The 13,214-nt window shown below is 34.6% G+C and overlaps 1 protein-coding gene and 2 non-coding genes across 4 annotated transcripts in view; 1 reads left to right on the top strand and 2 right to left on the bottom strand.

The window, feature by feature from the left end:
• Positions 1-12,792, bottom strand: part of LOC120782202 (G protein-activated inward rectifier potassium channel 3) — a 90,067-nt gene extending 77,275 nt beyond the window's left edge. Inside the window, exon 1 of one of the 2 annotated variants that reach the window (XM_040114352.1) lies at positions 12,577-12,792. The gene's annotated coding sequence lies outside the window, so the exon portion shown is untranslated. Of the gene's footprint in view, positions 1-716; positions 982-12,576 lie in introns of those variants that run through there. The other variant, XM_040114350.1, reaches the window with a different exon arrangement.
• Trnaa-agc lies at positions 3,204-3,276 on the bottom strand. Its single transcript has one exon. It is a non-coding gene; the product is annotated as a tRNA-Ala (tRNA).
• Positions 5,035-5,107, top strand: Trnaa-agc. Its single transcript has one exon. It is a non-coding gene; the product is annotated as a tRNA-Ala (tRNA).
• Positions 12,793-13,214: the final 422 nt, after the last annotated feature.

Raw genomic sequence — 13,214 nt, 5'->3', positions numbered from 1 at the left:
TATTTTTTTTTTTTTTTTTTTGAATATTTACTACTTTTAGTTTCTAAGCACTCAGGTATTCATAGCATTTCACATCTTTAGAATTTTTAAATTGCTTGCATTCACTTTATAATATTCAATATTTACTGCCGCCGGTACCGTTCGATTTTACTGCGCATGCAAATTCAAAAAAAAAAAAATTTTGTTTGCCTTTCTAGCATTTGCAGCGCTGCACACTTTTGATTTTATGCCAAATTTAGTATACGCGCGGATATGACAACCGCTATAAAATGAAAAAATAATGAAATTTCCAAAAATTACACGATACGTACGCCTACATTTGATTTTGATATGTACTATAAGTATGCTCTCAAGAAAAATTTCCAATGCATATTTTGTAACTTAAACTTTTTTCAATTTAAAATTGCTACAAGTCTTCAATTAAATAGCATAAGTCTTTAATTAAATAGTGCAAATTTATTTTTTTTTAATTTTTAGCAAAATAATTTAAAAAAAATATATAAAATTTGCTCACAACTGTATTTTTGCTGCACTGCTGCATGGCTGTTATTTTTTTCTAATTTTACAGCAAATTTTTATTTATATTTATTTTAGTTTTTATTTACACCAAAATTTTTATTAATATTTATTTTAGTTTTTTATTGAAAAATGTATTTAATGTTTCTATAATTTATTTTAATTATTAAATAAAATATTTTTATTGTTTTATGAATCACCTGCGCCACGGCACTAATGACTTATTTACATTGCAAAAAATCTGGCAATTCAGGTTTCTAAACATCAAAATGTCACCACATTCAAATGACTAACGGCCGTTCCGTTGGTCTGCCGCGTTACAACCGTTTCGAATCGCAAGCTACTACTTTACGTTATTCTTGGTTAGACCATAGCACCGCGTAATGCTGCCCGATGTGACCGTAACGAACAACAATCACTTATAAACTTGACATTCGAGCGCGTCGCGCTTATTTTATTTTCCAAACATTCGGTCATTTAGTCAATCAGCCGCGCAAACGCTCAACAGCGCCAACCATGCGGCTAGCTGAAGTACTAGTAGCCAGCGGCAGCAGCACCAGCCAGTAGTAGTGGCAATTACTGTGGTGGCTACGAGTACCTACGACGGCAACAACTGCAAAAACCTGTACACACAATGGTTGTTGCTCTGCTCGCGGTTGTTGCTAATGGTGAGGGTGGCAGTGACGGCGTCAACACCGTAGCAACGTAGCTTACATACATGTACATGTATGTATGTATGCATAGAGGAAATAGATGAATGAATAATGAGCAGAAGTAAAAATAAACCGTTGCGATTCTGCAAATGTGTAGGTGTGTGTGTAGAGCAAAAAGTAAGTGTGCACGTTTTGTTTATATTCACATACATATGTATGTATGCATGTAGGACTTGTATATGTGGAGCGCGATCATGCCGGCAAATGAATGTAAACATTCCAAGCGCCCTCAATACATCGGCAATTTCACGCCACTTTAAGCCAGCTGATCTGTTTTTATTGTTGTTTTTAATATTGTTATGATTCTTTTTTACCTACAATATATGACTTACTTACACAACAAAAAACCAAGCCATATTATTCTTGACAATGCTCGAAAGCGCTCAATAAATTTCACTTTGTCACTTCACTCGTTTGACACAAAACACCCCTAATAACTGTAAACATATACTCGCAGCAGCCTCACTCAAAGAAAAGTATGGATAATACTCAATTATCATTGACTTGAGTTGTTTCTCTTCGCGCTGGTGTTCAACTGCCGTTGGTGCTAATGCTCAGAATTCTTGGTTGAATTAAATATTGCTTTAAGGGCTATTGGAGTGGACGCTCTCATGTATGTATAATCTACCAAACACAATTTAATTACTTCATATTGGTCTGTCGATGCATTGTTGGGAGATTGAGAGTTGGTGTCAGCATATTTTGGAGGCTGTAGATTTTTAACCAGTGTCTTGGTATGACTCTCTTTATAATTTTAACATGCGTTTCTCAAATACTTACCTGTCAACTGTAGTTTTTATCTAAAAACGGGTTTTTCAATAGAGACACCACAAAAGTATGCCGATAGGAACAGCAAACGATGCCATGTTTTTTCCCGCTCTTTTGAAATTTCTCTTCAGCAAGGTTTGGCGTTTCATCATGGAAAGATATACGATTCGAACGAAGTCAGTAGTCTCAACTTTAAGAGCGCTACGTCCAATTTATGATCGCCATTATCTTCCTGTCAGATCAACAATTGAGCATCTAGTGGGAAAATTTTAATCCACAGGCACAGTACAAAAAGTTCCCGAGCCAGTGAGACAAAGAAGTGCCCTTAGTGCCGAAAATATTGCTGCCGCTAGCGCATCAATTGAGGAAGACCCAAATCAGTCTCTCACACGTCGTTCTCAAGCGTTGGGTATCTTTGTAAGGTTGTGGCGAATTTGTGAAAAGATCTTTGCATACATACATCCTTACAAGATCAAATCGACATAAGAACTGAAGCCACTTGACCACCAGAATCGTCGTATGTTCGTGAATTGAAAATGATCCGGATTTTCATCGAAAAATCATCTTCAGCGATGAGGCTCATTTAATGCTGAATGGCTTCGTCGATAAGCAAAGTATGTGTTATTGGTCAGGTAGCAATCCACACCTACTCCAAGACTCACCATTGCATCCCGAAAAAATTACGGTTTGGTGCGTTTTAATGGCCAGCGGCGTCATTGGGCCGTACTTCTTCCGTGATTATCAAGACCGGCGCGCTACTGTTAATGGGAATCGCTACCGCTCAATGATAACCGGATATTTCGGCCCCGAATTGGATGATATGGACTTGGACAAAATGTGGATTCAACAGCATGGCACCGCAGGCCACGCAGCGAATATCACAATTGATGTATTGAAAACCAAGTTTGCTGAAGGTATTATCTTACGAAATGGTTCAGTCAATTGGCCACCTCGGTCGTGCGATTTTACGCCTTTAGACTATTTACTGTAGGGCTACGTCAAGTCTATGGTCTATGCCAAAAAGTCAGCGATGATTGATAAACTTCGTACGAATTTCGAAGGTGAAATTGCAGCAGTATCGGCCGATTAATGCTGGAAAACCGTCGAAAATTGGGTTTTATTTAAAAAACTTTTGTAGCGCTCTTATTGAAAACCCCGTAATATATAATTTTAAATACACTTTAATTCTTTCAAAAAGGAATTCGTTGGAGATGCGGGGCATCGATCCCCGTACCTCTCACATGCTAAGCGAGCGCTCTACCATCTGAGCTACATCCCCGTTATACTATATTTTACTCAAAACTGTATCACTTATGCGAGTATACAAATAGTTTTCGAATTCAAAACCTTAATAACGGCCATATAACGGCAATTGAAAAGCAATGCAAGAAGTAATTCAAAGTGCTGACACGCATATCAATCAACTCCATTCATGTAAACAAAGTCGCTCAACGAGAGCTTAAAAATTGCGGTATAAATAGTGTCTAATAAAGTAGGTGTGGACAAATAACAGCATTTTTTAGACAAAAAGTAACAGTACATTGTTTTCAACATTGTTTGAGAGTTTCAATATACTTATGTATGTTAAATTCAATCTACAGATATTGTACTGGTAAGCTTTGATAATATTGCCATCTACTCTAAAGCTTACATACCATTTTATTTTGACTACTGTCTGCACAGTCGTTTAATCATTTCGAACTATAGTTCATGTATACATTCGGACTTGGCTTGCATGTTGACTAGAAGTACTGTGGAACCGGCTAACGAATAGTCAGCAGTTAAAAAGCAACCTTTCTAATTAACAGGAGTACCGGCATGAAATGAGTGTTTTCTTTTTTTTGAATCAAAAAGAAGTACTCATTTTGAATGGAAAAGCAATAAAATAATGTATTCAAAGTATTGACGGTTGCTTTTTACACATTTTGACCATCTTTCTGGCAATTTGTGGATACCATGCCAATAGAAATGTTCGCCTTTTGAAGCAAACCAATCAGAAAACCCAATTTTCGATTTCTGCGTAGGAATCAAAGTGGTGCTCAGTCAAAGCGTGTCCGATCAATCAAAACAAATAGTAATCGGAAGGAACCAAGTCTGGTGAATAAATTGGGTGGGTTAGCAACGCCCCGGCAAGTACTTTGGTTGTACCCTGAACCGATTTTGATTTGTATGTAGTTGCATTGTCGTGTAAATTGATCATTTGTTGTCTGTAGCGATTAGTATTAACAGTTTCACCAAGTTCTAGAAGCTCATGATATACCACACCCTTCTGATGTCACCCAACACAGAGCATTGTCTTCCTACCTAAACCGATCTGTTTTTGCAGTCGATGTGGGTGGTTTCCTCCAGTAATCCTTGATTTTTAAGTTTCTAAAAATAAATCCATTTTTCATCGCCAGTGGCAATTCGATGCAAAACTGATTTTCTTTCGTGTCTTTGAAGCAAAATTTCACAAGTGTTTTTTCAGTTTTCCATTTGTCTTTCATTCAGGTTAGGTGTCACCCATTTTCCAAACTTTTGGTCCTATCCACAGCTTTCAAATGGGCTGAAACTGTGCAACATTTAACATGGTTGCCATTTGCTTTTGACTCAAAGTGTCATCTTCATCCAATATTGCTTGCAGTTCGGCGTCTTCAAACTTTTTTGGTGGTCTTCCACGTTCTTCTTTTCTCATATCAAAATCATTTTATCTAAACCGTTGAAACCACCTTTCGATGTTGCCTCTGTTAAAGCATGATAACCATGTGCTTCGACAACCATTCGATGCGACTCTGCGGTACTTTTCTTCAAATGGAAAAAAAAATTAATACTTTCCGCAAATCATCACTTTTTGGTAGAAAATTTCTCACTGTAAGTTGATGGTTACCGTACTACTATCGGGCACTACTGTGAATAATAGAAGTATCTTACCACTTTTGCGTAGCAACTGCTTTTTACATTACATAACATTTGTCCGTTAACCGTTAAATGGCCGTTATATTGCTTTTGAATCAATTAATGTGCATACAAATGAGTAGTTCAATATGCTTATAATAACGGGGATGTAGCTCAGATGGTAGAGCGCTCGCTTAGCATGTGAGAGGTACGGGGATCGATGCCCCGCATCTCCAGAATACATTTTTATTATTAGTAGTAGTTGCGTTTCGAGACCCGAAATATTAAGTAAACATTTGAGATTTAAACTCATTGATTACATAAATTAGTTTACATTTTCTCACAAAAAAATATTACATTTTCAAGTCGCTTACTTATAAACGAGTATGAAACGAATGCACAACTCTGCAATAATTATTTAAAACTATTGAAACGAAAGACTTAAGCTCCAAACTTGTAATCATGCTACATTTTAATGGGTTTTCAATAGTAAGAGACTAGAAGCATACTCTTGTAAAACCACTAAAAGTGTAACCGATGCCCAGAGTATACTAAAATTATGAAGGGAACACTTCTCAAGCTTGCTGAATGGCAGTGAAGGCATACCATTAGGAGATGACGCACTCGATTCCCCAATCGAAGACGATGGAGCAGAAGTTGCATTGCAACAAAGCGGCTGGGCCGATGAATTACCGGCAGAGCTATTCAAATATGGCGGCGAAGAACTGACAACTTCTTTGTAGAATAGGGCCGGACGAAAGAATGCCCGATGATTGCGCCATCTATCGTGGGATAAGCCTCCTCAACATCGCATATAAGGTTCTATCAAGCGTATTGTGTGAAGGATTAAAGTCCACCGTCAACAAATTGATTATCTTATCAGTGTGGCTTTAGACCTGACGAATTAACAACTGACCAGATATTCACCACAAATCTTGGAAAAGACCCGTGAAAAGAGAATCGACACACACCATATCTTCGTTGATTTCAAAGCTGCTTTTGACAGCTGCCTTTATGCCGCGATGTCTGAATTTGGAAAACCTAATACAGCTGTGCAAACTGACGTTGGGCAATACCAAAAGCTCCGTTAAGATCGAGAAGACGAGGTTTCTTCAATCTACTGCTAGAGAAAATAATTCGAGATAATCCTTCGAATAAGGAAGCGAAGCAAATGGGTCTCGCCGCTAGGCTCACACGTCACTGTTGACAGTCATAACTTCGAAGTCGTAGATAATTTCGCTTATCTTGGAACCATCATTAACACCAACAACAATATCAGCCTCGAAATCCAACGCAGAATAACTCTTGCCAATAGGTACAACTTCGGACTGAGTAGGCAATTGAGAAGTAAAGTCCTCACGACGAACAAAGACCAAACTCTATAAATCACTCTTTATTCCCGTCCTGCTATATGGTGCAGAGGTATGGACGGTGACAGCATCTGATGAGTCGAAGTTACGAGTTTTCGAGAGAAAGGTTCTGCGAAAGATTTATTGTCCTTTGCGCGTTGGCCACGGCGAATATCACATTCGACATTCGATGGAACGACGAGCTAATTTTGTAAGTGTCGAACAAGCAACTAGTATTTATGCATGAAATATACTGACATAATCAAGGAGAGGAATACTTTAACGCAAAATAATTAGTACGAAGCGGTACAAAGCACAGCGGGCCCAAAATTCCAGGGTTTTCACCCTGATCGAATATCTTGGTAAAAATTAAGCTAAGATCGAATGATATTTATGTTATGTTAGTAAGCGCGACACAAAAATATGTATAACCTTGTGACGTTGTCCACTCTGGCAAATATAAAAATATGCAATGAATTTGAAAAAAAATTAATAAAAAGTTCGTTTTGCCGACATTCAACGCCAACAAATCTCGGCTATATATAGTGTAAAATTAGTATAGAATTTGAAAACAATTATGTGCGTGAATAAAGTTGAAATGTTTGTGAATTTTTCTAAAATATAAGTGTGTAATCTAAAGACAATGTATCACGCATAAGCAGTTACGTAACAGTACGTTTTATTAAAAATATTCATAGTTTCAGTATCTACAAGTAACAGTACCTACAAATGTAAAAAAAACCATGTAACAGGCTTCAAGCCATAAGTACACATATTTCTCAAAACGAGTATTGCGTTTGCAGTTTTTTCATGATTATTCAGATATTATTTGTACTTCGCACTGGCCATTAAATTATCGCATTTCTATTGTATTGAGTTTCGCTTTAACAAGCTTTATGTAACTCAATTTTCCCTTACAAATGCTTATTAACTTGAGCAGCGCTTAGTCGGCATTGAAATAGGAAATCGGCAAGCAAATAAAACAACGAGTACAACTAAAACTATTTGATAGAATTACTAGAAGAAAACTAGTTTTTAAATGCATCAATAATATCAAAAATTTACTTAAAATTTTTAAAGTAAGTAATAGATGTACAAAAACAATGTTTATAAAAAAAGCAGCATGTAATTTTGTGGTTGTCGTTCGCCTTAATTTTTGAACATATTAAGCGAAGTCACATACAAAAAATTAAAAGCAAAGACAGAAACCAAATATTTTCCAGGGAGACCATTTATTTATACTTATTACTTCTCAATATCGAGTTAGCAGCAGCAATTCAACTTAACCAAGACTCCTTCTCTCAGTAAAGAACCTTTTTTTATACTCTTGCAACCACAGTATAATAGTTTTGTTCACCTAACGGTTGTACGTATCACCGAAAACTAAGCGAGACTAAGTTAAGATATAGAACTGTAATTTCGCACTGCGTAAAATTTGGGCGTGGCACCGCGCACTTTTAGGTGAAATCATATATCTCGGGACCCGTTCTACCGATTTCGACTAAATTTAGTACGTGACATTTTTCTTATATGCATATGTCACGGTGCGAAAATTGGCAAAATCGGGCAATAACAAGGCTTTCATGCCATATAACACTGTTTTAAATTCCTTTGATTTTTTCACTTTCCAGTGCGCAAATCAGGCTGTTATTAATATAAAAGACTACAAATTTGTACTAATAATTCTTTTAAAGTATGCCACCTTATGACCAAAAATTTTCGAGATCCAAGCAAACCTGTTAAAGTCCTTAGGTACCGAATATGTGGACCTCTGTATCTGTAGTTGACTTTTGAACGAAAATATCGGTAGATGTATGTGACATAAATTTGAAATTCAGACAAAATCCTCTCCTGACATTAGTAACTCTGTGTATCGAAAATGGGTTGAATCGGATCAATACTTCTCTGAAAGTCCATATACCTAATATAAAGTTTTCGAGCTTCCGGCTGACTTTATACCGCATATATCGTGCAATATTTTAGATATCTCAATGGAAATTACAAAGCGTGTTTTACACATAACAATGTATATTATTGCCTAAAATAAATAAAATTGAGCGAAAACTTGGCCTAGCCCCCATATAACTAATATCAGGTTTTTCGAATATCCCTTTGACTTCAGTCCATTTGATTGGTGATTGTATGTATGGTACCTTAATGAAACCCAGTGAAAATTTTTAATATATGTGGCATGACAATATTTAATGGTTAAAATCGGGTCGATACTACCCTTAGTCCCATATACTATACATATATGTATAATGATTTTCGTTTTTTTAACAAACCTTATGCCGAATATGTCGGTCAGTGTATGATGCTATATACTTACATATATACATACATACATATATAAAATTGCTTAAATTCCAAACTTCTGATTCATGTTTTACACCATAAAATATTCCCTTAGCTTTGATTCCTGCAAATTTGAAGAGCATAAAATGTTCAGTTGCACCCGAACTTAGCCCCTCCTTATTTGTTATTACAAATTAGATTATAAATTATGCAAGCATCACCGCTTAAGTTTAATAATTGTAATAAATTGTAACTGTGTTAATTTCATATATTCAACAATTTGTACTTAATTGATTTATATCCATTAATAAAAGGCAATTTCATGAACGTATTAATCGTTTTCAAATTAGCCATGGAAAATTTTGCTCATTGACGTCAAAGCGGCGTATTATTTAATATTTTTTCTGAATATCAGCGATTTTCATAAACTCTTTATTTATCACGAAAATTTCATTTTCACGGTATATATTTCCAATAAGCAATTGTAAACAAATGCATGTAATGGGTATGTGTGTGTGCCGTGAGCGATCCTGACTAGTGTTACTATAATGAAGCATTATTATTCAGCTAGCAAGCAAAGTAATGAAATTGTGTCAGTCATTTAGTATTATAATTTCTTGTTTCTTATACATTTTTCAAAGTTTCATTTATTTTTACTTCAATGCATTGCAAATATATCCCTTCAGTACAAGATCAACCGCTTTGTGTGACATTCTTCAAAAGCATCACACCGAAAAGTAGGAAATAAATTAAATTTAATACTTATGACATCAAAAGCTGCTGCGTATTTATTAGGTTTACTTGCATAGCGCAGTCACGTTGTTGAGCAGCCAACGCGTTTGTTATCACGCGGCTTTTGTTGGCAAACTTATGCATGCACCAGTGAATAGAGTAGTTAGTTCCCTTGTTGCGCGGCACATTGTAGCAAGTAAGTGTATAAACCTTTTTAAAATAGAATACGGTATAGTGGAGCATTTCAATATTATGCACTGTCTTTCCTCAGTGCTAGCAATCACATTATGTCATACCATATAGTGTTGGAAAAGTGAGGTTTTAAGATTCATTTAACTAAAAGGAAATTAAAGTTAAGTAAAGGAAAGTTTGAAAAAAAGTTACAGCTGTTCAAAAATGATTGAAAGTAATGTAGAAAATCGCTATATATTGAAATTTTTGTATAAAAAGGGGAAGAATGCCACGCAAGCCACCAATGAAATTTGTGAAGTTTACGGAGACGATGCTGTCTCAGTTCGTATAGCACAACAATGGTTCGCTCGCTTCCGTTCTGGAAATTTCAAAATTCCGATTTACACTGATGAAAGTTTTGCACTGCTGGTATAATGTCTCTAGCGGAAAAATGGCAAAAAATGGTCGACCAAAATGGTATAAATTTATTTATTTATATATTAGCATAAATATAAAAAAAATAGTTAAAATCTTATTAGAAATACGAAAAAACTTTTTCGACTACCCAATATATAGTTACTGCGGCAGCTTGAGATTCTTGGGACTAACATGATTAATTTAACGTATTAGGATTAAAATTTTAATTTTCCGAGTTTTAAGATAAATGACTTATTTTTAATTTTTCAATCCATAATTTGGAATCCTATTAGAGGCAATATAATAAATGATAAAATAGATTTATTTTCCCAACCCGGCCACGCCCTTCAAAGTAACTTCTGGTCTAGTGAGTAGTTTTCTAGCTCACCTAGCGTCACTGTGCTAAGCTTCATGTTTTATATTTATTTTGGACACAATTAATTTATAAATAATCTCAGGTACCACGCCGCGTATGATCAACAAAATTATTTGTTTTAGAAACCATTTTATAGCATTCGATATCTGTCTCATACCCCAAAATAGCAGCGAATAAACTTGTTTTTTAATTATAGTAATAAATTCGAAACGCATTTAAAAGGCCGTTAAAATGCCCAATTGGTGGTTGCTATGAGAGAATATGTAAATATTTAGCATTTCAGCCAAAAACAATAAAAAGCCAAAGTCTGCTATGCAGCATTTAGCTGATTTGAGGGAATTTTTCAAAGCTTTCCTTAATATATTTTAATACTTAATATAATAATAACAAATTTGAGAAAATTATGAATCATCAATATTATGTTTATTGGACTGCTTAATCAGATTTGGAGCGTGTTAATAAAACTTGCTTCCATTAAGCACTAAAGGCTGACATATTTAGTATGTATATTTGTGCAAACACCATGAAAAATTATGTTTTTATTAGCAAAAATATGCAATTAATTAGTTTACAATTTATTTCACCCGATTTAATTCAATTACGTTTGACAAATAATTAATTAAGTGGTTATAATATATACTTGGCGAGTGTAATTAATGAATGTTTACTCATTTATAAGTAATTGCACGAGTGTGCATAACATTATATGTTAATTAGTAGACAGTATACCGGATATGCATATTACAAGCAATATTCTGCTTTTGTTTTTATTTTTTAACCATTTGTTTGTAATAGATAAATGATGGAAACGTGAGGTATGAGTTTTACTGCTAAACGTATATAATTTTTAATTGCTATGCCTTCTTAAAAACACTATTTTATTACTTATTTGCACACTAATACACACAATAAGAAATAATGACCTGAAACTCCCACAAATGCCATCGACGACACTCATTTCCAATACCTCTTCAGGATAGCATTTTATTACTTGTTTTATCTTTTAATTTTTCAACCCTAATTGCTGACAAATAAAACAAATTCAAGAGCGAACAAAAAGCACAAAAGAAATAAAATGAAAAAAAAAAATTAAAAGTACTTCCATACACCAATAACAACGGACCAAATATGAACTGCACTAGTTCTATAAAAACTTGATAAACAAGCCGCAGAGTTTCCTTTTCCATTATCGTAGTGCGAAACTAGTTCATGGAGTTGATAAAGATTTGAATGTGTAGAGACTATGAACTCCTTAGGGTTTGTAAATGAATTTGCAGTAATTTATTAGTGCAAAGAACCTAAAGTTTCGCGCTAAAAAAATTTAACATAAAATGTCAGCGAACTGCACGCAAGTTTTGCACATAACTGTATTGTTGTTGCGCTGTACACAAATCAAACTTTTCTTGCCACATGTAGCCAACGACCGCTTAAATGGGTTTATTTATGAGTAAGAAAGCAGCAAATAAGGCTTGATTTGATTTCGTTGATATGAACGCAAAATTATTTCTTTATTTCGAATTGATTATTTGGGCTAATTTTAATAACTAATACAAACAGAAAATATATGTATTCTAAAATTATGTCGCCACAATGGCTGCGAAAGCTGATGGCTGCAAAACGTTCAATAAAATAGCATAAATTTTCAATGAAAATTGTTTATTAAATTTTCAAAAAAAATATTTCTAAATTTTCTAACAAAAAATATATCAAAAAAAATTATGCAAACTTTCGAAATGTAGAAATGGTTATTTGAACACTTTTTAAAATGCATTATACACGTTTAATAATATTGAAATTTATAGGTTTTAACGCCATCACATTTCCGCGGGACATGGCGTATGAGTAATATGCGAGTCGACTTGGAAGTTGCTGTTAAAGTGATTAAAATTAGATTTAAGTCAGATAATTTAATATTACAATATGAAAAAACAAGAAAAATGTTAATTTCGCTTGCAGCGAAGCTTTAATACCCTTCAAAAATACCAAAGATTACTTACAAGAACCTTTAATGGGCAGTTTGTACGGCAGCTACATACCTATATGCTACAGTGACGCGATCTGAACGATTTCTTTGGAAAATACATTACTGCCTTAGACAAAAACTCATGCCGAATTTTGTGAAGATATCTCGTCATATGAAAGAGTTTTCCATACAAGCACTTGATTCCGATCATTCAGTTTGTTTGGCAGCTCTATGTTATAGCGATCCGATATCGACAGTTCCGACGAAGAAAAAGGACATGAGCGAAATTTCAGATTGATATCTAACAAATAGTTAACAGCTTAATTGATTTTACTCTTACATACTAAAATTTTCATATTTGTTATAATGTTTATGGTTTTTAAAACCAACAACGGTACTCACTTAAGAAATCATAGAATTTTCCACATTCTGTTGCCATAAAACAAAGCAAACTTTAATCACTTTTAATTGTAACCCATTTGGAAACTATTTACACGCTTTTCTTTTGTACAAAAAAGGTCAGCGAAACCTCACTCTACACTCGACTTTCCGCGTTGGGGAATGCACCCAAAGGTTGACGCACATTGAATATAATGAAAAGCATCATAAAGTTTATACGGCTTTTTATCTATAGAAACTTATACCTAATACCGTTGCCAGTGACTAGTGAAGGCTAAACAGCGGCAAAAACTGATGGCACTGCAAATATGTCATGAGCGCGCTACTGCATGTTGCACTGAATGCAAACAGAAAATAATTAGCGAAAAGGAAAACTTTAAATTGATAAATGTAACTTAAATTGCACGGTTGCAAATTTGTAAAATATTTACAAAGCAAAGCAAATTTAGTTTGGTAACTTACCAACATACGCGGGAGCAGAGTGAATTTGAAGCCGTCAAATGAACTGTCAAGATAAGTTGGGTATATGAGTACACACGTGTGACATTTAAAACGCAGCAGAGTATTGAACGTAAAATATAAACATATATGTGCTTCTATATACGATATAATGTATAAGATATATATATAACTGTAGACTA

This window comes from Bactrocera tryoni, chromosome 1, assembly GCF_016617805.1.
Source record: "Bactrocera tryoni isolate S06 chromosome 1, CSIRO_BtryS06_freeze2, whole genome shotgun sequence".
In the NCBI taxonomy this organism is placed as follows: Eukaryota; Metazoa; Arthropoda; class Insecta; order Diptera; family Tephritidae; genus Bactrocera; species Bactrocera tryoni.
Note: the sequence above shows the minus strand (reverse complement) of the source record. Positions and strands in the feature narration are given on the sequence as shown.